Source organism: Dermochelys coriacea, chromosome 1 (genome assembly GCF_009764565.3).
Source record: "Dermochelys coriacea isolate rDerCor1 chromosome 1, rDerCor1.pri.v4, whole genome shotgun sequence".
NCBI lineage: Eukaryota > Metazoa > Chordata > Testudines > Dermochelyidae > Dermochelys > Dermochelys coriacea.
This window is the reverse complement of record NC_050068.2, coordinates 93111529-93136474: the sequence shown is the minus strand read 5'-3', so window position 1 is coordinate 93136474 and position 24946 is coordinate 93111529. Positions and strand designations below refer to the sequence as shown.

The 24946-nt window shown below is 42.9% G+C and overlaps 1 long non-coding RNA gene across 1 annotated transcript; it reads left to right on the top strand.

Annotated features, from left to right (window-relative positions):
• Positions 1–13984: 13984 nt before the first annotated feature.
• LOC122457982 lies at positions 13985–19209 on the top strand. The gene is made up of 3 exons (XR_006277787.1): positions 13985–14155; positions 14964–14966; positions 19198–19209. It is a non-coding gene; the product is annotated as an uncharacterized LOC122457982 (long non-coding RNA).
• Positions 19210–24946: the final 5737 nt, after the last annotated feature.

Here is a 24946-nt window from a genome sequence, read left to right as displayed (position 1 = left end):
CTACCGTCTCTGCACCCGGAAGTGGGCCAGCAAGTCTGGCCCTAGGCGAGGGGGGGGTGGGAGGGAGGGCAGGAGCTCCCTCGCTGCTCTCGGCAGAGCACCGCCCCAGGGAAGCTCCCATTGTGCCACCGGTTCCCATGCAATGGAGTGCAGCGACAGAGGCTCGGGGGCAGGGGCAGCCACCCTGGAGCCCTGTGTGCCCTCATGCCTAGAAGCCGGAATGATTGCTGGTCCACTTTCGGGCTGCAGCTATGGTGCCAGGACAGGTAGGGCTCTAGCCGCCTTAGCCCCACAGCACCGCTGACGGCCCTTTCAATTGCCCAGTCAGCACCCACCAGCGGTCTTTTTCGACCTGAGCGTTCCGCGTCAAAAACTGGACAACTGTGCAAACCCTAGCTTGCTTACTCTAAGGGCTTGTCTTCACTCCGGGAGATCGTCTCTGTTTGCAATCGCAACAGGAGTTTGATTTAGAAGGTCTAATGAAGACCTGCATAAATGACAACAGAGCACCTGTGGTCAACTCTGATACTCGAGCTCCCCAAGAAGAGTATAGGTAAGTCGAGTGAGAGAGCATCTTTTGTCGACACAGCGCAGTGAAGACACCGGGGTAGAGTCGACTTAAGCCTAAGTTGACTCCAGTTACGTTATTTCACATAGCGTAGCATAATTTACGTTGGACATACCCCTATTGTGTAGACAAGGGCCTTATCTTTGAGCAGCTTGCAGTTTTCAGCTTCTGGAATCAGATTATTTGAGAATTCAGCTTTCATTTAAAAAATAAAAGGAAATTTCTAGCTCTTACGGCTGCAGAGGAAATTTTGAAAATAAGAACCCCGTACACTTCAACAGCAGAAGGCAAATAAAGAGAACCCAACATTTATTGCTTTTTTAAAATCTCATGTTGTTTGAGCCAATCACACGATTTTGAGAGCTCACTCACGATTTTCATGATTTTTTTCAGCACTTGGGATTGGCAGTTGTGCACTTCTTACATCTACCTGCTCACTAGGTCTTCAGCCAATCCTTGTAGGTTCCACTCTCAGCTACCTTCCCACAGGGAACCACTACCAGTCCTTCTCCATTATCTGATCACTGGAGAACTTTCCATAAGCTACTGCCATTGCTTCCTCTTGAGTGAGTGCCTTTTATCTTGCTTCCCTTTTCCCAGCATGTCTTGCTGTCAGCCTAGTTAGATGATGCCTCTGGCAAGTACAGCTCCTTTCAGAGCTTGTAAGTAATTGAGACCACATAGTAGGTTTGCTCTTGCCCTTAAAAGATCAACAGTGCTCAGTTTCTTTTTTAAACTAATTAACTAATTTCTCATTAGTTTTAATCAGAGACTGTGAAGCTTTTGTGTATAAGATGTCTCGCTTCATGTTTTGATGTAGTGAGTTCATACTTTGTTACGGCAACACTTAATAACTCCATTCCACTAGGTGGCATTAACTAACATGTATCCAGGCCTGTTTCTGCTAGAATGGGATCATAATTTTCATGGTGCCATTTGTCCACTGTTAGAAGATCCATACTGTCAGGTAGCGGTTTTGCATAGTGCCTTCAATTCTGACAAATGCCTGTCGGCAATGGGTGTGACCCTGTTAGCGAACAATTTCAGCCTGTTTAAATCCTCTTATAGTTCAGTGTTCTCAATTCTATACTGTTCCTATCAATATCAAATTTCGATTCCCATACACTGTGTACCTACTTACATATCAATTACACAGATGTTTAATAGAATAGGTCTCATCATAGGACTTAAGTGACATTTGAAGTTCAAATTTATGAAATAAGGCACACTTGAAGTGGAAAAGATTGCTTCCCACAGTATATTGTGGAGTCCAGTCAAATGTTGAATGGTGAGGAATGAGAGTTCTATTGGATTTGACTATCTTGAATTCATGGTAGTAAGCACTTTGCCTGATAGTGCTCAAAGGAGCAGACCCATAGATAGTTACATTGTTCTGTTATGATAAGAAATCTCAAAAGTGCAACAATTTTCCCTTTTAGGCCACGCTGGCCTTACCATGAGGCGAACTGAGGCAGTTGCCTTAGGTGCCAGACTGTGGGGGGGTGCCACTAAGATCCAGAGTGTAGAAAATTGTGTCTGCTGCTGGTGCATATGTATTCTCTCTGCTCTAGATGCACAGAGATGGTGGAGTGCTGTGCTGGAGGAAGGAGGGCACAAAAGTCATAACAGGCAGGCAGGAGAAAAAGTGAGAGGGAATAACAGAAAGCAGCAGGAGCTTCAGGGAGAGAGAGGAGGAGGCACCTCTTATGTATCTTTTATGTATAAGATGGATAGAAAGCTGGCTAGATCGTGGGGCTCAATGGGTAGTGATCAATGGCTCCATGTCTAGTTGACAGCCGGTATCAAGCGTGAGTGCTCCAAGGGTTGGTCCTGGAGCCAGTTTTGTTCAATATCTTCATTAATGAGCTGGAGGATTGGGGTTGACACTAAACTGGGAGGAGTGGTAGATACGCTGGAGGGTAGGGATAGGATACAGAGGGACCTAGAGAAATTAGAGGATTGAGCCAACAGAAATCTGATGAGGTTCAACAAGGACAAGTGCAGAGTCTTGCACTCAGGATGGAAGAATCCCATGCACCGCTACAGATTAGGGACCGAATGCCTAGACAGCAGTTCTGCAGAAAAGGACTTAGGGGCTACAGTGAGCGAGAAGCTGGATATGAGTCAACAGTGTGCCCTTGTTGCCAAGAAGGCTAACGGCATTTTGGGCTGCATAAGTAGGGTCATTGCCAGCAAATCAAGGGACGTGATCATTCCCCTCTATACAAAATGTGGTGAGGCCTCATCTGGAGTACTGTGCCCAGTATTGGATGTGGAAAAATTGGAAAGCATCCAGCGGAGGGCAACAAAAATGATTAGCAGACTGGAACACATGACTTATGAGGACAGGCTGAGGGAACTGGGATTGTTTAGTCTGCAGAAGAGAAGAATGAGAGGGGATTTGATAGCTGCTTTCAACTACCTGAAAGGGGGTTCCATAAAGGATGGATCTAGACTGTTCTCAGTTGGTAGCAGATGACAGAACAAGGAGTAATGGTCTCCAGTGTGCAGTGGGGAGGTTGGATATTAGGAAAAAACATTTCACTAGGAGGGGGTGAAGCACTGGAATGGGTTACCTATGGAGGGTGGTGGAATCTCCTTCCTTTGAGGTTTTTAAGGTCAGGCTTGACAAAGCCCTGGCTGGGATGATTTAGTTGGGGATTGGTCCTGCTTTGAGTAGGGGGTTGGACTAGATGACCTCCTGAGGTCCCTTCCAACCTTGATATTCTATGATTCTGTACCTCTCTAGCACCCCCAAGAGTCTGGATTGATTAACACAAGCTTCTCAGGGAGCTTCCTATTTCCTGCTGCTTCCCTGAACCCACTTGAGGAGAACAAGCAGTCAACTGAAGTAGTAGGAGCCAGTTTAGGCCTTAAGACGCTGATATCTTCCCTCACTCAGGCCCTGCTACCAGCCTGCTTATTTGTCCCCTTCAACTGAGTTTTGAGAACCACTATAGCTGGCACAGAATAGCAGTCATGAGTGAAAGAAGAAAACGCCCTTCTGGGGCAGCATTCAGAAAAAGAAAGAAAGCAAAGGAAGCTTTTCTATCTAAGCAGGAAGGAGCTCTCCTGAGATACATAGACACAAATGTTCACGGTGAGCCTTCTGGACCCAGTGAGGATGAGAGTGGTGAGGAGATGCCTGATCTTCTAGTTAGTCAGAGTGCAGGTGACCTGGCAGCTACTGCAGCATCCATAGCTCCATCTCAAATGGATGTAACCATGCACATCCCTGAAGAAAAGTTTAGATCAGAGAAGAGTGTGGTGAAGGCGCAAGAAACAGCTGCTGCTGAGTTTAGTTCCTTAAGTCTAGATGATCCAGGACTGTGGACCCACTTGAGCAGTAGCCTGAGGGACTTCCTTCTACTGCATGGGCCACAGCAAGTGAAAAACTTCATGTTCCCCAAAGAGAATGAAAATAGAAGTTTCCATCCAACACATTACTGGCGTGAAATCCCCAATGGTGACAAAGTGGAGAGGCCATGGCTTATGTACTCAAAACCCCAGAATGCTCTATACTCTTTTTATTGCAAACTCTTCCAGTCTAATGTTCCAGCCACACTGGATTCTACAGGAACAAAGGACTGGAAAAATCTGGCTAGAAATCTGGCATGCCATGAGAAAGCAGCAAATCACCAGAGAGCATTCCATAGGTGGAAAGGGCTTGAGATGAGACTAAGGTTAAAGGCCACCATAGATGATCAGCCTCGAGAGAATGCATCAGAGTCTCCTTACTGGCAAAATGTTCTGAAAAGGCTCGTTGCCATTGTGAGAATGCTTGCTACCCAAAACCTAGAAGTGTGTGGCACTTCAGATCAGCTGTATGTGCCAAACGATGGAAACTTCCTTAAAATTGGGGAGCTGATGGCTGAGTTTGATGCTGTACTCCAGGAGCATCTAAGAAGAGTCACCGCCCACGAAATGTACACACACCACTACCTTGGAAAAACAATTCAAAATGAGATCATACAGTTACTGGCAACAAAAGTCAAACAGAAGATTGTGGCAGATCTGAAGTCAGCAAGATATTACTCTGTTATTCTGGACTGACACCTGACATCAGCCATATGGAACAAATGACTTGAATAGTGCATTTTGTAAAAACAACAGAACCTAGTGAAAATGTCCCTGCAATGGTGACTGTCGGAAAGCACTGTCGGAAAGCTGGTATGACAAATGTGTTTCTTAAAAAGCTGGAAGATACGGGAATTGCAATAGCTGACATAAGAAGTCAGGGCTAGAATAATGGTGCCAATATGAGAGGTAAGAACAGACATGGATCCGAGAATTAAACCCCAAGCTTTTTTTTGTCCCAGGCAGTTCTCATTCATTGAACTTGGTGGTCAGTGATGCAGTATCAGCCTCTATTGAAGCGTCTGAATTTTTTAATGTAATTCAAAGCATCTATGTATTTTTCTCTGCATCAACTCATTGATGGCAAATTTTGAAGCAACATCTGGGAACATCCTCTCTGACACTGAAGCACTGAGTACCGCACAATGGGAAAGTTGAGTGGAGGCGATAAAGCTTATCAAACACCAAATTGGGAAAATAAATGATGCCATAGTTGCCATTATGGAGGATAATGCTATGACAGGAATTGTTTGTGGGAGAACAGTGGCAGAGGGAAATGGAATAACCAGAAACATACATAACTTCAAATTTGTGTGTGGCTTAGTGTTGTGGCATGACATACTGTTTGAAATAAATGTTGTAAGCAAGGGACTCCAAGGTGTTGACCTTGATGTATCTGGAGCACTGGAACAACTGGACAAAGCAAAGTCATACCTACAGTCTTACTGGTCAGATGAGGGATTTCAAAACGTTCTGAAGAGTGCACAGAAGTTGGCAGAGGAACTTCACACTGAAGCTATTTTCCACCCATTCAAGAATACAAGAGTTACTAAAGAAGACCTTTTGATTACAAGGCACAGGATAATCCCATAAGTGACCCCAAACAACAATTCAAAGTTGAATTCTTTAACCAGGTGCTAGATTGTGCAATACAGTCAGTTGAAGAATGTTTCATGCAGCTCAAGGAACACAGCAGTATATTTGGGATGTTGTATGATATTCCAAAACTCCTCACTCTACCTGAAGAAAACCTACACAAGCAATGCAGAGCACTAGAGACAGTGTTGACGCATGATGACATGTGCAATATTGATGCGAGTGATTTAGGTGATGAACTGAAAGCCTTTTCAAGATACATTTCAGCAGGATGAACTCCAAAGGCTGTTCTGGAATATATGTGCACAAATAAGATGCCCACCCTCTTTTTCCAAATGGTTTTGTTGCTCTGCGCATATTTCAAACACTTCCTGTAAAAGTTGCCATTGGAGAACACAGCTTCTCCAAGCTGAAGTTAATAAAAACACATCTACACTCCACAATGACACAGGAGAGGCAGGTTGGCCTTGCAACCATCTCCATAGAGCATGAGCTGGCCTAGACTGTGGACCTTCAGGAAGCAGTTCAAATCTTTGCAACCAAGAAGGCATGGAAAGCACCACTTTGATTATTCAAACAGATAAAAATGCCAGTGTTTACTATGCAGACAAGAAAAGCTACATTGGCTGTTCAGGCGTTTGAAAGGTAAGCGTTCCTTAACATTTTTGAACAAGGCATTTTAAGTTGTTTGTTCTCCTTTGTTGGGGTAGGCAGCAGAAGAGGAGGAGTAGAACAGGAAGAAGGCAGAATGGAGATCTTTCAAAGTTTTGGCCCAAGTGAGGGGGCATGGGCATTTGAGTTCCCCACCTCAGCTGCCAAAATGTTGTGGGCCAGCCCTTCTTTTAGGCTAACACTTTAAAGAGGAAATAAAGTTAGGCAGCCAGAAGGAAATAGGAGGCAAATAATTTGTTTCACTACAGTTAGTTGTAGCCAACTATGATACAGCCGTCTTTTGCTTATACCGTGTCATTATTATTGCTCCAAAACTCCATATTCCTGACCACTGAGGAGGTAATTAGTAGAAATTTTCCACTCCAAGACTATCTTCAGCCAGTCTTGAGCCAGGATTTTTTCTTGTATGTAATTCTAGCAAATTACTTCTACCTTTAATTTCTTATTTGAAAAGACCAAATAATTTACTTTGTACCTAATGACAGCTAAACAAAATGTTAAAGGCAAAGATAACAACAGAAATGTTTTTCCAGTGTAAATGTCTTCACGTGAAAAGAATATCTATTTCTCATCTATATATAAATACATATACAATCAGACACACAGCTAGATTGAACATATTTCCATTTATGAAGTGAAAGTGTAAGATACTTAAATCCTTATACCAAATTAGTCCCCATATGAGCAGTCAGCAATCTAGTGTAGAAATTAAAGCAAGAAGAACTTGAAAATATCTGGTACACATTGGGGGAAAAACAAGCAAAGTTGGTAGGAATTATGTCTGTATTTCTTGTAAGACTATACATTAAGAAGATGATATGTGCATGCCTTGTGATTTTTTTTTTCTTGAAAATGTGCTGTTTTATGTTTTGGAAAAATGGAAGTTAAATGTTTTGAAAGTGATAGCAATCCTCTATGGTTACCGGCCATTTTGTCAAACCTATCCAAATTCTTACTGAACTACAGTGAGATAAAATATCATCTGAAAGAGGCTTTAATTCACACTAATAATAATCTGAACAATTTTGGAACAGATTTTTATTTGTATATGCAGTAAAGCAAATGAGAGATATCTAAAGCAGATGCTGTCTTGTAGGCTGTTTACCAGTCAGTCCAAACTCAGGGCAGGTCTTTACTACCCGCCGGATCAGTGGGTAGTGATCGATCTATCAGGGATCGATTTATCACATCTCGTCTAGACATGATAAATTGATCCCCGAACATGCTCCCCGTCTACTCTGGAACTCCAGCTCACAAGAGGTGGAAGCGGAGTCGATGGAGGAGCGGCAGCAGTCAACTTGCTGCCGTCCTCATGGCCAGGTAAGTCGACCTAAGATATGCCAACTTCAGCTACACTATTCATGTAGCTGAAGTTGCGTACCTTAGTTCGATCCCCACACTAGTGTAGACCAGGGCTCAATTTACTATGAGAAATTCCTGGAACATCAGGAAGCTGTACGGTGAGTATTTAGGTAGAACAAATATTATCCTGACCTCCACTCCTTGGAATAAAACATCTGCTTTGGTTATCTTTCTCCAGCCAGTCAAGAAAGTAGCTCAAAGCCAATGTTTACAATGCAACTGTAAACCAAGAGCCGCTGCTTAGCAGGTATCTGGTGCTCTTTACTGAAAAACCTGAAATGAAATGGAAGCAAAAATACTCTGCTGCAATACTAACAGGAAACAGTTAAAAAACTGAAAAAATGACAGGGGGTGGGTTTCACATTGTGATATGGATATAATCAAGCTAGGGCTGAATCTGACCTGTTGTGGTAGGGAGTTGAACAACTGATGTCTTGGCATGGAAAGTGTCCTGTTCTGAATACCCAATAGTCTAAAACTGGGCTTCTCCATCCAACTACATTGTATCTTTTGGAGTTATGTAAAAAATGAGGTGGTTTTCAGGAAGCAAAGTCTTAACTCATTTAGGATCTTGTAGATTAGTAACAGGACTTTAATTTTGATTTGAGAGTGAAGAAGGAGTCAGCAGACAGTTTGGAATACCAGAATGATGCACTTGCCTCTCCTACTTAGGGGCTGTTTCACTCTAACCTTGGAGTGACAAAGACACAAATCATAGCAGCAGGGTCCTTTTTGGAAATGAAAGGGAGCAATTGACCAGACAGCTGGAGCTGGTAAAAGGCGATCTTTGCCACAGTTGCAGTCTTCTACTCCTCACTTAGTGGGAGTAGAAGGCTGGAATATCATTAGGACCTTGAAGCTGCCTGTACTGGAGCGGCGACAATGGAGTGTAGTTTGTCTAAGTGTATTGAGGAGAAAGATGTCTAGAACCCCAAGACGCCCAAAACCTTGACGATTGAGTTGTGGGCTTGCTCACTTTACGCAACGTGCATCATACTAGTTCTGTTGTTGTTGTTGTTGTTTAAAATAACTAATTTAGAAAATTGGTGTGGAAGTAGGAGTCACTGTTGGAGAGTATTAAAGGGTCACTGACTCCAGAGCACCTTCTTGTGATCCGGGATGACCATGCAGCAGCTCTGCCTCACTTTCTCCTACTTCAGACACAGCCAAGTGCACCAAGACTTCTATATATATCTATATGTCTAACAGAACCATCTCTCTCAAAGGGTCTGATTTATTTACCAAAAATTCAACAGAAAAGACAAAGAAAGATTTGCACTCAGACTTGCCTAGTTCCTTTCTTCTGGAACACTGGCTCTAGGCTGCCTCCCAGGGCCAATCAAGGGCTCTTCATCCGTACTACTAACAAACCATGCCTTCTTATCCTTCAAACTCCAGGTATCTACCCACACCTCATAAGGCCTAATTTGGGCACCTGTTTAGTCAGCAGTGGGATTCCTTGAACTCTTTAAGCTCTTTGATCCCAATCCACAAAAGGACATAAGCACTTGAACCTCAGAAATAGGTGCCTAAGTCCCAGTTTTAGGCTCCATCATGACCCACAAAATTCCCACTGAACCTTGTAGGTGCCTAAACTCAGTGCCTAAGTTTTCAAGGTAAGGATAGGTCTACACAGCATGCTTCTTTTAGAAGCATGTGAAGTACATACCTGCATAGCCCCCAGCACAGGTATAAAAAGCAATATAGCCAGTGAGGCACATCTTAGGTAAGTAGTGTAAAGACACACTGAAGGGCGTGATTATGTGTGTAATTATGGACCGCACACGTATTTCCCACAAGAAAAGACCCCCCCCATCAGGGAAAGGCTCTGGCAAAGGGGAGGCAATGGGGAAAGCCTTAGGCAGCTCCCTTCTGATGGAGCATTTCCCCTCCAGAGTGAAAGATTCCAGCAACTGGGAAAGGTTTCAGCAGTGGAGAAAGGCTATGGCAGATCCCCATTGCTGGAGCCCTTCCCCACAGCAAAGAAAGACTCTGGCAGTGGGGTAGGAAGTGGGGAAAGGCTCAGCCAGAGCCTTTCCTCATCGTAGTGAAAAGCTCCGACAGCAGGGAGATGCTGCCTCCCCTCTATCAGAGCTTTTCACTGATACTTGTAGCTACATACTGCACTGTGGAGGCAGCCTACTTTTTACTGTGGTATGTTGCTAAATGTACACTACACGCTGCCACCAGTGGTGGATAGTATAGATGTAGCCTAAATGTTCCCTCAGGAGCTAGGTTTCTATCTCTGGGCATGCACACTGCTGCTTCACTCTAGGCATCTGGACACCTATCTCTTGTTTAAACCTCAGAAGGATCCACAAACCCTGGGGAGGTAGGTAGGCGAACATCTGTCTTGGGTGAGGGGCCTAATCTGTTAGGTGGCCTCTTAGCATGCCTACTGGATTGGGTCCCATTCAAAATCTGGCTAGAGGAGGAGATAGTGGTGGTGGTGACAATTACCAGTTAGAGTACTCACCTGGGAGTGTGGGAGCCCAAGGTTCTATTTTCCTCCCTGTCTGAGGGGGAGAAAGGATTTGAATAGTCATCTCCCACCTCTCAGGAGAGCACTCATAAGAACAGCCATACTCGGTGAGACCAAAGGTCCATCTAGCCCAGTATCCTGTCTTCCGACAATGGCCAACGCCAGGTGCCCCAGAGGGAATGCACAGAACAGATAGTCATCAAGTGATCCATCACCCATTCTCAGCTTCTGGCAAACAGAGACTTGGGACACCATCCCTACCCATCTTGGCTAATAGCCATTCATGGATCTAGCCTCCATGAATTTATCTAGTTCTTTTTTGAACCCTGTTGTAGTCTTGGCTTTCACAACATCCTCTGTCAAGGAGTTCCACAGATTGACTGCACATTGTATGAAGAAATACTTCATTTTGTTTGTTTAAAACCTGTTGCCTATTAATTTAATTTGGTGACCCCATAGTTCTTGTGTTTTGAGAATGAGTAAATAACACTTCCTTATTTTCTTTCTCCACACCAGTCATAATTTTATAGACCTCTATCATATCCCTCTTATTTGTCTTCTTTCCAAGCTAAAAAGTCCCAGTCTTTATAATCTCTCATTATATGGAAGCTGTTCCATACCCCTAATCATTTTTGTTGCCCTTTTCTGAACCTTTTCCAATTCCAATATATCTTTTTTGAGATGGGGAGACCACATCTGCATGCACTATTCAAGATTGGGCATACTGTGGATTTAGAAAGAGGCAATATGATATTTTCTGTCTTATTATCTATCCCTTTCTTAATGATTCCCAACATTCTGTTAGCTTTTTTTGACTGCCGATGCACAATGACTCCAAGATCTCTCTCTTGAGTGGTAACAGCTAATTTAGACCCCATCACTTTATATGTATAGTTGGGATTATGTTTTCCAATGTGCATTAGTTTGCATTTATCAAGATTAAATTTCATCTGCCATTTTCTTGCCCAGTCACCCAGTTTTGTGAGATCCCTTTGTCGCTCTTCACAAACTGCTTTGGACATAACTATCTTGAATAGGTTTGTTCATCTGCAGATTTTGTCACCTCACTGTTTACCCCTTTTTCAAGATTATTTATGAATATGTTGAATAGGATTGGTCCCAGAACAGACTCCTGGGGGACACCACTATTTACCTCTCTCCATTCTGAAAACTGACCATTTATTCCTACCCTTGTTTCCTATCTTTTAACCAATTACCAATCCATAAGAGGACCTTCCCTCTTATCCCATGACAGCTTACTTTGCTTCAGAGCCTTTGACGAGAGATCTTGTCAAAGGCTTTCTGAAAATCTAAGTACACTATGTCCTCTGGATCCCTCTTGTCCACACGTTTGTTGACCCCCTCAAAGAATTCTAGTAGATTGGTGAGGCATGATTTCCTTTTACAAAAACCATGTTGACTCTTCCCAAACAAATTATGTTCACCTATGTGTCTGACAATTTTGTTCTTTACTATAGTTTCAACCAGTGTGCCCGGTACTGAAGTCAGGCTTACTGGCCTTTATTTGCTGGGAACATCTCTGGAGCCCTTTTTAAAAATTGGCGTTATATTAGCTATCCTCCGGTTATTTGGTACAGAAGCTGATTTAAATGATAGGTTACAAACCACAGTTAATAGTTCTGCAATTTCCCATTTGAGTTCCTTCAGAACTCTTGGGTAAATACCATCTGGTCCTGGTGACTTATTACTGGTAAATTTATCAATTTGTTCCAAAATCTCCTCTAATGACACTTCAGTCTGGTCCCTTATCCCGATTATTCACACTTGCTGTCTGGTCATCCTACAAAGAATTCAGTTAGTTTCTCCACAATGGACTTATCGTCCTTGAGTGCTTCTTTAGCGTCTCGATTGTCCAGTGGCCCCACTGGTTGTTTAGCAGGCTTCCTGCTTCTAATGTACTTAAACTTTTTTTGCTATTACTTTTTGAGGCTTTGACTAGCTGTTCTTCAAATTCTTTTTTGGCCTTCTTAATTATATTTTTGCACTTCACTTCCAGACTTTATGTTCCTTTCTATTTTCCTCGCTAGGATTTAACTTTCACTTTTTAAAGGATGCCTTTTTGCCTCTCACTGCTTCTTTTACTTTGTTGTTTAACCATTGGGGCACTTTTTTTGTTTCTCTTAGTATATTTTTTTTAATTTGGGGTAGACATTTAAATTGAGCCTCCATTATGGTGTCTTTAAAAAGTTTCCATGAAGCTTACAGGGATTTCACTTTTGGCACTGTACCTTTTAATTTCTGTTTAATGAACTTCCTCATTTTTGTGTAGTCCCTCTTTTTGAAATTGAATGCTACTATGTTGGGCTGCTGTAGTGTTTTCCCCACCACAGGGATGGTAAATTTAATTATATTATGGTCACTATTACCAAGAAGTTCAGCTATATGCACCTCTTGGACCAGATCCTGTGCTTCACTTAGGATTAAATCAAGAATTGCCTCTCCTTTTGTGGGTTCCAAGACTAGCTGCTCCAAGAAGCAGTCATTTAAGTTGTCAAGAAACTTTATTTCTGCATCCCGTCCTGAGGTGATATGTACCCAGTCAATAGGGGGTAGTTGAAATCCCCCATTATTATTATTGAGTTTTTTTATTTTATAGCCTCTCTGATCTCCCTGAGCATTTCACAGTCACTATCACCATCCTGGTTAGGCGGTCTGTAGTAAATCTCTACTGTTGTATTCTTATTATTTGAGCATGGAATTGCCATCCACAGAGATTCTATGGTACAGTTTGGTTCATTTAAAATTTCTACTTCATTCGATTCTACGCTTTCTTTCTCATATAGTGCCACTCTCACACCAGCATGACCTGTTCTGATCCTCTGATATATTTTGTACCTTGGTATTACTGTGTCCCATTGATTATCCTCATTCCAACAAGTTTCTGTGATGCCCATTATATCAATATCCTCATTTAATATGAGGCACTCTAGTTCACCCATCTTATTATTTAGACTCCTAGCATTGGTATATAAGCACTTAAAATTGTCACTTTTCAGCTGTCTACCATTATATGATGTAAGTGAATGGGACTCTTTTTCATTTGACTGTTTCTCATCTGATCCTACCCGTATTTTATCATCTTCCATCCTCACCTCCTTACTTGGATATAGAGAGTCTCCATTAATATATCCTCTGCTAAAGGATGTCTCTGTCTGAACCACATGCTCCTCCACACCTGTCGGCTTTCTCCCAGCCCTTAGTTTAAAAACAGTTCTACGACCCTTTTAATTTTAAGAGCCAGCAATCTGGTTCCATTTTGGTTTAGGTGGAGCCCATCCTTCCTTTATAGGCTCCCCCTTTCCCAAAAGTTTCTCCAGTTCCTAATAAATCTAAACCCCTCCTTTCTATACCATTGTCTCATCCACACATTGAGAATGCTACCATGGAAATCCCGGCCTTCAATCTCTTACCTAGCAGCCTAATTTGGCTTCCAGGACCTCTCTTCTATCCTTCCCTATGTCATTAGTACCTACATGTACCATGATCACTGGCTCCCTCCCAGTACTACACATAAGTCTATCTAGATGTCTCGAGAGATTCTCAACATTCACACCAGGCAGGCAAGTCACCATGCGATTCTCCGGGTCATCGCAAACCCAGCTATCTATATTTCTAATAATCAAATTGCCCATAACTTTCTCTTCCTAATAACTGGAATTCCTTCCCCCTGGAGTTCCCTTCCCTCAGTGCGAGAGGATATCACAACATCAACTGGAAGGAGGGTCCCAGTTACCGGATCTTTCCCTCTGCTGAGGTTGGATGTTCTTCTTCCCTGAGACTTTCATCCTCCTCAACAGTACAGAAGCTGTCTGACCATTCTACAGTGTCCCAGAAAGTCTTATCTATGTACCTCTCCATTTCCCTTAGCTCCTCCAGCTCAGCCACTCTGGTCTCCAAACCCATCCACGGTCTCTGATAGCCAGGAGCTCCTTGTACTGAATGGACACATATGCCACCTGTCCATAGGGCAGGTAATCATACATGTGGCATTGAGTGCAATAACCTGGATAGCCCCATTCTGTTGCTGGACTTCTGCCTGCATTCTCTTTTTACTCCTGCAGCTCATTTCTCTGTTGATGTTGTGTTTTTATCAGGGGGTGTTTTAGGCTTTAAGTTTAGAAAAGTTTTAAAGAATGTTACTTGTATCTAGCCCTGCTAACAGTCCCCCTCTAAACACCCTTGTAAAACTCTCGTGTTAGCAGCTCCTGTTCACTAGCTATGGGATATTCTGAGGTGGTATTCCTCAGCTTCCTCTATTGAAGCTATTTCACTGTGGACAAATAGCCATTGGAGCAGGGAAACTGGACCTTGCATGTCCCACATCCCAGGTGAATGCTCTAATCACTCGGCTAAAAATTGTAAGGTGGATGATACTACAACCACTTCCGCCTCCTCTGGCTGTTTTGTGCCGAGTGAGGCCAGTATGTAGCTCATTCCTGCATGAAACAACTTAGATGCCTAAGCTGCCTGACTCTAGGAGAGGAGTTACTGTTCATGGATTGGTAAACAGAGATAGATGTTTCTCTGCAGCCTGAATTTAGGTGCCTATCTCTGAGTGAGGGGCAGGGTTTAGGGCACTTTCTCCTAGCTAGCTTAGATGGCTTCCTGCCTAGCATGCTGGCTTTCTGGATAGTATTCTAAGGTACCTATCTCTCCCCATTCATTTTATAAGTAGCTTAGGTGCCTAACTCAGGATTTGTGGATTGCAATGTTGTCCCAGTGATTTTTTTTTAGACACCTAAAAGTTAGGCATTGTGATGCTCAACATCATAACACCTGGGTGTGGCACCTAATCTGATCCTTGCAGTCCCTTCTAACCCTATGATTCTATAATATCTAAGTCCCTTTGTGGATCAGGGCTTTTGAATCCACATTTCTTAAAGGTGCAGCCAGCCTATGACAGAGTTTGTGGAGTACAGTGGGATTTGAACAAGGAGAGGGAAATTACATGATATTCTACATGATCAGGGAATATGTTTGAGTCCTAGAAGACTTCATGGTGTGAAGATGTCATCTTTACCTTTAAGCCTACATCTGTAAATTTGTCTCCTGTTCCATCTTTCACTTCTCTGAATCCTTTCTCCTTTCCGCTACCTTCTCTTTCTCCCATTCTCTGCTTTGTGCAGCTCCATATGCTTGGAACAGTTCCCCACTTCTTGTCATCGATACTACTCCCTCTTCTTCTGTAAATGAATCCTTAAAAATCACTCTTCCTAGGAATCCTGCACACCTTGTTCTGGTCACCTATAATCTCTCCACACCCTTGCCTAAATGAATTATTGTCCCCATGGCTTGGATTTTTTTTTTTGGTCTTCCTTAGGCAATAATTGGCCAAGATATTTAAAAGTAACTAGGGATTTTGTGTGCTTTAATATGTGAGTGGTCAACTCGAGCTTGAAGGGGCCTGGTTTTCCGAGAATGGTGCTCCATACTTTCTGAAAATCAGGTGGCTTTGTGGAAGCTCAATTTGGCATCCCAGAATTGAGGCACCTTATAGTAAGAGTCCTTGATGGGTTAGGTGGCCTACTAGTTAGCTTACTGAGTGCCAGGGCCCAGTGAGTAGGTCTTGTACTCCAGGCCCTCTTTTAATCAGAGGTGCAGTGAGGTGGGTGGGCAGCTTGAGCCCCTCTTGTAGTAGAGGGAGTAATAGGAGAATCTAGGCCTGCCTACTCCACCAGACTCCAACCCAAGACCCTATGGGGGTCAAAAGTGCCTGGCCCCCAAAGGTGCCCTCCGAGTTACCCACCCTGGATCCTTCCTACCATCTGGTTTTTTCCCCCTAGCCTCCCATCCAATATAAGATGAAAACAAAAAGAAAAACCAACCAACCAAACCGTTAGCCCCAACCAGGCTCAGCATATGGTCTTTTTCCCTCAGGAAAGCTTCTCCAGCACCCTTATCAGGAGCCTTCATCTGTCCTTCTCCCTGCCCTCTCCCCTTCTAGGATGGGTTACTTTTCAATCTTTTCTCCAGTTGAAGCATGCTCTGCAGGGCTGAAGGGGTCAGGATCCTAGGGTCCAGTACTGTCGTTTAACCCCTTCTGTCCCTGAGTGTCGTTTGTACACCCCATCACATACCTAAAACTTGACAAGCACTTTTGAAAATCTTGGTCTAAGCTCTTTGAGGCTGAGACTTGTCTCAATATATGTTTTGTAAGCAGTGATTATAAACACTAACTACAGATAGGCTCAGATGAGTGTGATTTGGTTTTGGCAAAACATCAGTTGTGTTATGCTGAAGTTCAAAACCTAAACTAGCCCTATCTTTGCTCTTGAATTCACAGCCTATAGCAACATAAATATTCATTTTTCCATGTTTCCTCTCCTTACCAGTGATATGATCAAGTTTAAATAATATGAGTAGATCTTCAGCTGCTGTTAACTGACCTACACCAGCTGAAGATCTGATCCACTATGTCCTTCCCCCCTTTAAATAACTCTTCCTTCCCTGTTACTAGGACTATGAGGGGAATAAAAAACAAAACAAAAAGTCCTCAACTTAGCATGTCTATATACTGTCTAAGAGTACTTAATAAACCAGGCCACCGGATTGCCAAATTATACATAAAATTGTGCAATTAGGGAACTCCAGCATTTCCAAAACTGATGTTGAAGCATGTTAAAAACCAGTTCTTAATATTGCCCACACATATGTATACCGTATAATAAATCGGCCCCAGGCATTAACAAAAATGCCTGTTTCTGTTTGTGTATCCATCTGGGTATTTAGATGACTGTCATTAGCCTAGTATCTGAGTACATAAGTGCACATGAAAGTAAGTAGGAAGCTATCCCCAACAGAGCAAAAATGCATACAAATTGTAACAACTGGGGGAACCTCAAAAGGTTCTGTAACTTCCATGACTATTTCAAAGAATAGAGCCCTCCATCAATCCCGGAGGCTCTCCATTTGTACACAACATCACAAAGACCCAGTAAGACCCCACAAGAAACTGTGCCTCCAAAACAACCTTTCAGTACCTTATGTCATACTCTGATCTTCTACCCCTTACAATGCCTTCTGGGGACAGATGTATCCCCTACCTTCTTCTGTTGCCTTCTTTAATATTATTAATAAAGCTGCTTGAAATTATACAAATTTAGAGATTTTGATAAATTATTTGTTGAAATCTTCCTGGATTTTCCTGAACTATGGGGCTGGTTGTAAAAGTTACCCATTGAAATATCTCATCAAAACATTGACAATTTTTAGGAAAAAAAAACAGTAAAGAATTTCAGTTTTTCCCCTCAAGAACTGTTTTTCTGTTTTTTGATCAGTTCTTATTAAAAATATAAATGGAAGACAAATAGATCTTAAGAATTCAATATCTTACTGTTTATCCAGAGATACATAGCTGCCAAGGCCAGAAAGGACCATTGTGATCATCCAGTCTGAACTCTTGGCCATAGAACTTCCCCAAAATAATTCCTAGAGCATATCTTTTAGGAAAACATCAAATTTTGATTTAAAAATTCTCAGTCATAGAGAATCCATCATGACCCTTGGTAAATTGTTCGAATGGTTAATTACTCTGACCATTAAAAATTCACACTCTATTCCCAGTCTGAACTTGTCAGGCTTCAGCTTCAGCCATTGGATTGTGTTATATCTTTCTCTGCTAGACTGAATAGCCCATTATTAAATATTTATTCCTCGTGTAGTTACCTATAGTCAGTAATCAAGTCACTCCTTAACCTTCTCTTTGTTCAGTTAAATAGATTGAGCTCTGAGTTATAACTCTTTGGTTTGTGTCCTGCAGTACAAACGGGTCATGACAAATATGACTAGGTCTCCCTAAGGATGTTTAATTGGTGTGTTATTATCTTATTTACAGATTAACTGCTGTAACTAAGGTGAGCAGATGCCCTGGAAAACTAGGAATGCCAAGGTTTCTAGATACCATCCGAACCTCACAGTCATGTTTACAATAAAACGAGTTTTCCTTGTTTGTAATCATGGCTGTATTTCTGCTACTGAAATCAGCTTTTTTCTGAATGTCCTACCAAATTACCGTTATCCACACTCCTGTGGTGTCCTGGTTTTTAAGTCCAATAACCTAGACTTCAAGGAAATGCTCCACAGGAGGAGTTTTGGCTACTGCTGCTTTTGTTCATTTGAAGCAGCTGGTTCTCTATACAGACCCACTCCTTACCCATCTGTGAATGTATGTTTTTTCTCTCTTTTCTAAGTAATAGTAAAATTATATAGTACCATTGCTCTGCCACACTGATATAGAACTGCACAATTTGTAAGGCACCTTGGGTAGAAGGACCAGGAGTGAAAATTAATGAGTCCTGCATCCTCAGGGAGGGAGAGGCAGTGAAGATAATAAAAGCTGTGGAGGTACATGACACCCTCATTTTCCCACAATGGTTTAGTCTATATGTGTTTGTGCCTTCCTCTGAAGCATGTTTTGTAGGCAACAGGATGCTCAATCACTCTATTCAGCATGATCGTTCCTTTGTTGTTTGTTTTTCCACACCAATAACTCAGATACTTGTTTCCCTGAAAGCCCAACCCTAACCTCAACTCGAACCCTTTCTTTGTATATTGGTATAGTTAGTAAGAGCACTTTTCTCACTTTTCAATATGTGACAAAAAATCATGAGATAACTAGGACTTATATACACAGATTTGTCAGCCTATATTTACTTGGACTGCAAGATATAATTTGAGGGAAAGAATACTTATAACTAGATTTGCTAGAAATGAGTTAGGTTGCTCAAAGTGATCGCATACTGTTTTTCTTTTACATGTAATTTTCTGTTTTCTGGAGTATTCTGTTGCTGTTGGTTGTATCTTTTTGCGGTTGTTTTTTTAAATCTTATAAACCTTTAATACAAAGGGGAAATGTAAATCAAGTAAAGGAAAATGCTTTCAAAATTATTTCAGAACTAAATATCTTGTAGGTAACTCTATCTAGGAGTCAGAACAAATGGTTGCAAATAGAGACTTTGATCCAGCAAAGCACTTAAGCATATGTTTAACTTTAAACTCCTGAGTAGCCCCATTGAACTCAGCAGGACTGCTAAAGTGCTTAAAGTGAAGCACATGCTTATATACTTTGCTGGATCACAGCCAGAGTAAATAATTCATAATTCACACATTTAGGTACCCTGGATTATATGTATGTATGCAGTTTATTGCCTTATTTAATTGTATGCAGAACTAGATAGCCATGCCTCTGGTACTGCCCATTTATTTCTGTGTGTCTGTTCAGACATTCAGTCATTTGAGTACTACTTTGTGCCACCCTCTGAAAATATTACTATATGTACTCAATTAGGTATTCAACTGCAATATTTGGGTGTGCAAAAAAATCATCCTTTTGAAAACATATCACTACATCATATACAACTGTCTGAAAGTCCTGATAGCACATGCATATGGCTGAACCTGGATCACATGCTAGAGTTGTAATCACTATAGGTAGGTGAGGAACTTGAGGACCCAGACTTGGCATTGTGGCTACAGGCATCAGCACACTGAGAGACAGCATTATGGTGAGAGATGACACAGAGGCAACAGCACACAGTGAGCATCACAGCGAGAGGCAGAGGCATGGGGAGAGGTTACAGCAAGGTATCTCTTCATGGAAATATGGCAAGACTTCTACCTATGTGCTGGAAATGGATCTGGCTGAGTATATTCCATAGTATGGGCTGGTACTAACCACTGAGAACTGTGAGTTGGGTGTACAGGAAGGAAAGGGGAGGAAAGATATTTGTTCATTGGATGTGCCCACTGGCAGGTGGGGAAATTGAGGCAAAGGGGTTCTGTTCAAAATTCCAGGGGGGCTGGTATTTTACTTATTTTTGGAATAAACATATTGTTAATTGTAGCATTTTCCCAAAATAATTCTGTGTTCCCTTTCCCCTTAATAAAGTTTTTCTTGTTTCATATACATCCTCACTGTTTGTGAGAGGGGAAGTACTGTCTGTGAAAGGCATCCAGGGAAGATTTGTAGTTTTACCCAGGTTTCTGGATAGAGGCTGGAGCTGGTGGTGGTTGTTAATTTCAAAAGGGACCCCTAGATATTTCAATCCAATCCTTTTTCCTGCTGCCCTCGGCAGAAGGGCTACATGCACTACTTAAGACGTGGATGTGTGCATGTACGCTTTCACATTTTAGTGTTGTGTTTGTGTTCATTGTGAGTTGGTATGCAACACAGGTGCATCTTTCTGAGAGTTTAACCAACAGTAACTGTAAATAATGACTAAAACGTGTAAGATATCTGCTATCTGTTTTGAAGCAACACACATTTTCTCCTCTAGATGGCACGATATTGCAAGAAATATTGTGATTCTTTTTGTAATAACCTTCAAACAACTAATTTTTTGACAGTCTGCAGAAAGTATTTAAGTGTACCCTTTTTTGTTTTTTTCTTAAAATGTTCTTTGGGTTGGTAGATGTAACTATCACAAAGTAAAGAATAATAACAATTAATAGAAACATTAAATCTAATCTGTACATAATGAATATAATATAAAAATATAGTAACAGTTAAAATCCAACAACCAGCTTAATACAGAAGATGATACATAATATTCAATACATAATATTCAACAATGTCTTATTTCAGATAGTTCATTTTCTATGGCCCTGCTCCCGCAATGAACCTGTATGTAGGTTGACCATCTTTGTTGGATGGAAATTAAGAGAAACCCACAGGGAAAAATAAGGGACAGTGTTTTATTTTAAGGTTTCAGAGTAGCAGCCGTGTTAGTCTGTATTCGCAAAAAGAAAAGGAGTACTTGTGGCACCTTAGAGACTAACAAATTTATTTGAGCATAAGCTTTCGTGAGCTACAGCTCACTTCATTGGATGCATCCAATGAAGTGAGCTGTAGCTCACGAAAGCTTATGCTCAAATAAATTTGTTAGTCTCTAAGGTGCCACAAGTACTCCTTTTCTTTTTGTTTTATTTTAAGGGACATTTTAGGGAAATACCATTTCCCTTATCATATCGTATTTTTTTCTCAAGCGTACATTTCTACTGCCCTCAAGTATACAATGCAATATCATAAGCATCAATTTAATGTTTAAAATTGTACTTATTGTCAGTTTAAATACATTTCAATACATCTTAAGGGATGGGTGGTCACCTTAAGGGATAAATCAAGGAAATAAGGGACAAGTGGTCACCCTATCTGTACAGCATATTATGATTAATCATTATGATTTATTTGTCTTGCGGTAGTCCTAGCAGTTGAAGTCATAGACTAGGCGTGGGCAAACTTTTTGGCCAAAGGGCCACATCGGGGTTACAAAACTGTATGGAGGGCTGGGTAGGGAAGGCTGTGCCCCCCAAACAGCCTGGCCCCCGCCGTCTATCTGCCTCCTCCTACTTCCCGCCCTCTGACTGACCCCCTCAGGATCCCCGACCCATCCAACTCCCCCTGCTCCTAGTCCCCTGACCGCCCCCTCCTGGGACCACCTGCCCCTAACCACCCCCTGGGACCCCACGCCCTATCCAACCCCCCGCTCCCTGACTGCCCTGACCCCTATCCAAACCCCCACCCTCTGACAGCTCTCCGGGACTCCCATGTCTATCCAATCCTCCCATTCCCCATCCCTGAACCTCCGCCTCATCCAATTGCCCCCTGCTCCCTGTCCCCTGACTGCCCCCCCGAGACCCTCTGCCCCTTATCTAACCCTCCCGCTCCCCGCCCCCTTACCATGCTGCTCGAGCAGCAGGAGCTCACAGCCCTGCCGGAGCCAGCCACACCGCCCATGCTGGCCAGCAGGAGCAGTGGGCCAGAGTGCTGGCGTCATGTCACAGTGCAGCGGCGTTGCTGCAGGGGAGGGGGAACAGCAGGGGCGGGCCGGGGGCTCAGAGGTCGGGCAGGACGGTATACAGGCCATAGTTTGCCCACCTCTGTCATAGACTAAGACTCTATTTTGCAAAGTTCTATACAAACACAGAACAAAAAGATGGTCGCTGCCCTAAAGAACTTACAATCAAAGTACAAGACAAGAGACAACAGGTGGACAGACAGATGGATAGATGGGGGAACACAAGGCAACAAGCCAATAAGCCCAGTATCCATGTTGAACCCCATTATAATCAACAAGGCTCCGTGCAGGTGAAGGGTCCACCCATATAGACTCATTGCTCGTTCAAGGCCTTTGTGACTGCTTGTTTACTTCCCACTGACTTTTTACCTTGTAACTCAGCCCATTTCCATCAAAATATCTTTCTGATTAGACTGTGCTGGTGGGACTTCTCTTGAAGCTTTGTTTCACATTCAGTTTGGGTGCTTAATTATTATTTCCTTTTTGTCTGTAGTCTGAACCATGAGAGTGGTATCTCTGAATTTCTTATTAAATATTTCCAGGAAAAGAACTATTCCATCTTGCACACATGAAGTTACATTTTTCATAATATTCTGTCCATGGACAGTAGCTTGATCTAGAAACTGAGCTATGGGTAATGTGCTAATGAAAAAAAGAAAGCTCAGAACTTGGTATTTCCTCCTTGTCCTTGCATTTTTAAGCCTGATACATTCTTTAGTTTGTCTCCTTTTCGAGTATTCTATTGAAGGACTTGATTGCATATTCAAGGAAGTGCTAGAGGCAAAAATCAGGGGTTTAGTGGTGGGAATACATCAGTATATGAAGATATGGAAACATGGTTTTGGAAGCAAGTGTATGCATACTGAGGGACAATGAATTGAGATTCAGCAGTTGGAGTTTGAACTAAGGTAAACAAAGATGAGTGAGGTATTCTCTCCTGTTATATAGGAGTCTGTCTTGTCTGTGTTGAAACAGAATAACTTTTGCTGCTTCATATGGAAGTTATGTCCCTTGCCTCATTTCCATAAAAATTCTGGCCTGAGGAACCTATAGTATCTCCTGGAAGAAACCAATATTTCAAAGAAATCTTTTCTGCAGCTCTGGACTATGGATGCTGACTCTTTTTATTTCTGTTAATAGGGTAATTGATCTGGCAATCTACTGAAAATGCTTTGTGATCAGAGTTTGGGCAGGTGACAAGAAGAATGAGCCCCAGAAGTCATCAGAGCAGAGCTCTTTAGGGCTAGGTACTTCATCAGTCTAGAACAGGATTTCTCAACCAGTGGGGCATGACAAAGAAATGGGCCCATAGATGTCAAGTGTTGTGGAACAACATGTGTGATGTTTATATAAATTATTTATCTAATTTGCTAACTGTAAATAATTAGCATATAACTGTTTCTGCCTTAAGACAATTGTGTGGGTTTAGTGCTGGTGAAAGATGTCAGTTTCCAGGCCTGGTAAATGAAGTCCTTTATTTATCAAGAAGGGCAGCAGCAAGGCAGGCTTTCCACAGACACTGTCCTGCCAGCATGTGTAAGCAGGAGAATGGCCCCACTATTGTGGGAAATTTTCCTGGCTTCTATACTACATCAGTTGAATCAGATGGTGAAAGGCTCTAAGTCCTCATCCCAACTTCCTTAACCCAGATGTCTGCCTAACCTTGAGGACTCCTCTTCCACTCTCCTCCCTGGAAAAGTCCGTATAACTCCGATAAGGCTTGGCCCAGGATCCTTAGAGGACTTAACCCCCAGTCTCCTTGTGGGTCACTCAACACAGGGACTAGCGTGTTTCCACTCTAGGGTACTCTTTCCCCTCTGGCCACTTCCCTGACCCAGTGATCAGTAAGGGAAAAAGTTAAAGGATCCAGGACTCAAGAAAATCTAGCCTATTCCTTACACATCCCAGGTTTCCTTCCCAGGACCTGGATGTGCAGTGATGATATCACAGGTAAGACACCAGCTCTGGTGGTGGCTAAATACCCTCAGGCTCTAGGTAGCGGGACCCTTCTCCCCAGCATCAGGCCTCTCGTTGGGTTCATGTGCTCACCTTCACGAAGTCTGGCCTTGTCTAGTGACATCTCCCTTTCCTGGGCCCTCTCCGCCCAGGGACCTACTTTGCTCTCCCCAGTTGCTCACTGCTCTACTTGAGGCACATCCAGGCATCCACTATCCCAGCTCTGGCCCTGTAGTTCTCCACTATAGCTCAGTCCTGGCTCACTGTCGGTGTGGCTGGTCTGCACTGCTTCAGCTCCTCATCTCTGGGCTGCTTCTCTGCCTCCAGCTCAGCTCTGCCTCTGGACTGCTTCTCTGGCCTCTTTGGCTCTAGCCTGCTGCTCTCTCCCCAGCTCAGCTCTGGTCTGTTGCACTCTCCATAGCTCTGCCTTATTCAGCCTGGGAAGCCCTAGCTCTCACCTAGGACAGTCCCTGGGTTCTTGACTCTCTCACTGGCCTGCCTCCACTGTCCATGCGGCTGACTTGGAGTGCTGGCCTTGGCTTTGGGGACTGTCAGTCCCAGGATCCTGATTCCTCTTCAGCCCTTCTCCTTTCTCCCAGTATTGGGAGAGAACCAACAAACCCTCTCCCCCAATTTTCAGTAAGGGCCAACAGTTCCCTTACACACGCCTCTGTACTCATTTGGGGTCAGAATAGACTTCCTCTAGGAATACAGGAAGCCTGGGGGTTATTGAGGGTGAGGGGGCTAAGGCAACCTGCCCCATTCTTTCCTTTCCCTCATCAGGGTTCCCCATTTTGCTACATTACCTTTTCAGTCCATTCCCCATTCTGTTCCTTTTCAGATCCTCACGTTCCAGTCCCCTGGTCACTAGCTGCTGTGCCAGTACCTTCTGCATGCTGGACTAGCTCGAGGAAGGGGAATACAGAATGGGGAGTCAGCAAAGCTGCCTGAAGCAAAAGCATCCCAGCTGAGGGAAGACATGATAGGATTGCCAAATGCATGACTGTCATGCAGGACGGCAGCCACTTGGCAACACTGCACTGGGTCCCATGGACTGAAGGTAAAAAGCTGAGCAAAATCCTGCAATTACTAGGATCAAGTAGGAGCCAAGGCAGATGGAGAGGGAGCAGCTCCCTC